Consider the following 3,855-nt stretch of genomic DNA (forward strand, 5'->3'; position numbering starts at 1 on the left):
CATTTTGTTAAGAGATTGTAATCAATTGTTCCAAGAAGTGGCCCACTGTGAACCTTGGACTGGGCCACATTCTTTAGGAATTGGCTTAAGCTATAATTCAGAGCTTCCGTAGCATTGTGTAAGTAATATTAGCATAGAATAGAATGGTAACAAAATTTAAGTTAGTCATCATGGGTGTTGTGTGCGCATGAGCTTTAGAAGTTATTGATTATTAGAACAACATGATGCTAGTAGGGATTGTTGCATTGCTTTTAAGGAACATTAACTAGCATAGGGAACAATAAGACAATTTTGCAGTTTGTCCTTCCTCATACCTGAAAAAATATCTAGTGGGGGGGGACACCCTTCATCCACCTGGCTTTGTGTTCATGTGAAAATCTTGTGATTTTGCCTGTGAAACTTTAGGATAAAAGGCTTACAGTTTGTCCCATTAAATCGGCTTCTGCACTAGACAGAGTCCAGTCTCTTTCTTTCTCCCCCCTTCTCTTTCTTTCTCTTTTTTTTCCCAGAATAATCGCCGATGCTGCCACACCTTCCAAGGGACCACCTAAATCTCTCCACAGGGACTGGCCCCCCTGTAGTTTACATCCTATTCATGCCACCCTCACATGAATGCTTCAGAACACCTGCCCCACACCTCAGGCTCTTCTAGGCCCTTGACACAGATGGGAGGGTACCTCTTTTGCAACTCTGGAAGTCCCCGAGAGCAGTCTTTTCCTGTTCCCAGCCCCACTCACCTAACCCCAAGGCAGATTCCATTTCCAACCCCTCTTCCATACCCCAGAGGCATACAACCACAGCAGTGAGTCCCTGCCTGAAAAATGGGCCTGCCCCACCACCATCCTTTTAGCAAACTACAGTGTCATATTTCAGGGCCATGGGTAAATACAGGTGAGATAAGTTCTGGGGTGTGACCTGGAGGATGACACTTCTCAATCTCAGGATTCAGATACACAAATTGCCTCCTTCCCACCTACTTAGCATGATTCCCTTCATTGATCACTGCCCCCATGCCACACACACACTCCTGGGAAGCCAGGGTTACTGCAGAGCCTTGTGGCAGTGGGGATGTGGCAGTGGACACTGTGGGCTCACCCTCAGGAGCCTGATAGTGCCTATCTCTGTGCCCTTACTACCTCACTTCTCTTGGGGGTCCTGAGATGATGAAGCTTTGGGGGAGCTGGGTGGGAGGAGGTCTGGCTGGGTCCCACCTGGAAACTTCCCTGTGACCCCAACTGAAACCATGCAGTTCTCGGGAAGTGGGACCAGCAAAGCTGTGGACTTGCCCCAGGAGCCCTGAAAAGATGTGGAGGGAGCAACTGTGGTCCATTCTCTTCCCAGGGCCAAGAGCTGGAACTGTGCTCCAGGTCTCTGGGCTTAAAACCAGTTCTAGAAGAGTCCAGCAGAGTGTGGTGGCCCTAACTCACCTCCCTTCTTTCTCCTTGGTCCTTTACTCCAAAACTTGCATCTAGTGCACAAGAAAGCAACGTGGTGGGCAGGTACACACCATACCACTAAGCACCTCCTTGGATGGGGGGATGGGTGGAGAAACTGTGGCTTGGCCCAGCCTGGAATTTACTTCCCACAGCCCTGCCACTGTTTTGTTCCTTCCCATTGATGGTTTGGTGAGCCCAGGGCTCTGTGGTCCCATATGTCCTAGCTGGAAGGAGGGCTCTGCTTAGGGACCCTTAAAAGAGGTCATAATTTCTCCCCAAAACACCAGGGAACTCTCCGACTAAGCCTCCCTGGCATCCAGGGCGACCCCTCCAGCAGCCCAAGGGTGTAGGTCAAAGAAAAGGGACGACCCGGGTTCTGTGGGGCTCCTGGCTCCAGAGCAGAGGCTGCAAGGCTTCACCCGCCGGGTCATCAAACCCTGGAGGCCCAGATGTGTGGCCTGAGTTGCTCAGCTGGAAAAGATCCCAACCCAAGACACTCCAACCCTCCTCTCTTCAGAGGAGCATTTTTGGCAGCCCAGCCACCTCTCAGGAGGCTGCCTCTACCTGGAGCCAACTGCACCCAGCCACAGCCCGGTTGTCCCTGTGCCAGAGAGGAACCAAGGAGCCATTCACAGCCAGACCCAGGGACCCAGCACAGCCGAAAGTGAGCCTCCTTCCAAAGCCGCCCACCCTCACCCCACGTCAGTGTCCTGGATCAGAAGAGCTGGCCGTCTTTGGACCCGTAGCACCAGGGCCCCAAGAACCGAGGCAGGTGCCCTGTGCGGCTGGCGAGACCATGCAATGCTTGGAGGGAGAGGTGACTAGGACTCGCATGCGGGAAAGCTCGGACAGTCGGCAAGCTGGGACTGACAGGTTTGGGATCCCAGGATGCAGCCGGATCTTCAGAGCACTCAGGTGTGGGCCGCAGAAGAGGTGCATCCATGAACTGCCAGTCTTTAAGCCAAGTTGATTTTTAAACTGGTTTTAAGACTTTATGGAAAATTTGTTATGATTTGGTTGTTCTCTAAATGGGAGGAACTTGTTATGACTGAAAAAGACAGTTTCTTTATTTTCTCCCCAAGTTCTGGGTTAGTCTCTTACTCTCTCACCTCCCATCCCTGGGGCATATTTACATAAGGGCAAGATCAAACAAACCCAAAACTGTCCTCAGTTTCATTTCTTCCAAAATAATTCTCTGGTTTTGAAGCTCTGTCACATTGAGGTCCCCAGTGAAGAGGGGAAGTTCCTTGGGGACACCATTTTCCCAGCACTGGGTGCACAGACTCGCCGCCAGGATGCAACGGGCCTCATCACCAACTTTTCAAAATGACCTTTCTCCATTGTCCAGATGGCAGGGACTCCAGGCAGGGAGGTGGAGGGCCTGATTTCTCCAGGCCGACCACCCCAGCCTGCCTCTGCCCCAACGTGGGCCCTGGTTTACCTGCATCATTAAGCACTCATGAGAACCTCTCACTTTTCTTCACCAAGACCTGGGAAGCCACTCCCTCTTAGCAACAGTTTAGTGAGTGTCACGCAGTCCCCAGTGGCCGAGACCCGCGGGGTCGTGCACAATTGCTACCCTGGTGCCTTGGGTTTCAGGTTAAGACATTGGGGGGTCTACCTGTGGCGATCCCACTGCTCCCAAGGCCCCAGCTCCTGGGTGCCCAGCCTGCACCATCGTGCCAAGGAGGGCCAGGCATCTCCCCCCAATTGACCACAGGTTAGAATAGTGCACCTTAAGTGCCCCGAGGACATGGGGCTGCAGGAACTGCAGTGAGCATGACGCTGCAGGTAGGACAAGCTGAGGCAGGTGGTGGGAGCGACTCCAGGGAAAACCCTGAAGGAAAAGTCTAGAAGCACAGGAGGGCCGGAGTGAGTGCCTGGGCTGCCTAGGGATGGCCCTCCTCTGAGCACTGCAGGCAGAGCGGATCTTACCTCGGACACTGGGCAGAGGAACAGGCCACGGTATCCAGGCCTGGAGTGCCTCGAGGATGCCGTCCCCAGTGTGGAAGGACGCGAATTGCATGCATGTGCACAACCTAAGTATTTTATAAGCCTCCCCTTAATTAACCAGAAAATTTCCATTATGCCTCCGATGTGAACCAAGGCAGTGGCGTGAGGACTTCTAGGGCTTATAATTTGATGTCATCAGATGGTTGCTCAGGGGCAGAGGTACAATCGCTGTGCCAGCTGCACTTGTATGTATTTGTTTTTCTGCCATGTTCCTGTAGGCCTCCATCATTCAGTTTTTAAATAGTTTGTGCTTGTATTTCACCTGTCCATAATCAATGCCATCCCCAAGCAAGGCAGGTTAAATTCTCAAGTACAAGTGTAGCTGCCTGCCCAGCTACACCCACAAATGCTGTCTGACAAGTGAAAGAGGGGTGGCCACGCAGCGACTGTCAACTTTCAGTGTGTG

Source organism: Carlito syrichta, unplaced genomic scaffold, assembly GCF_000164805.1.
Source record: "Carlito syrichta isolate Samal-C Ts95f unplaced genomic scaffold, Tarsius_syrichta-2.0.1 Scaffold314723, whole genome shotgun sequence".
NCBI classification, from domain to species: Eukaryota; Metazoa; Chordata; class Mammalia; order Primates; family Tarsiidae; genus Carlito; species Carlito syrichta.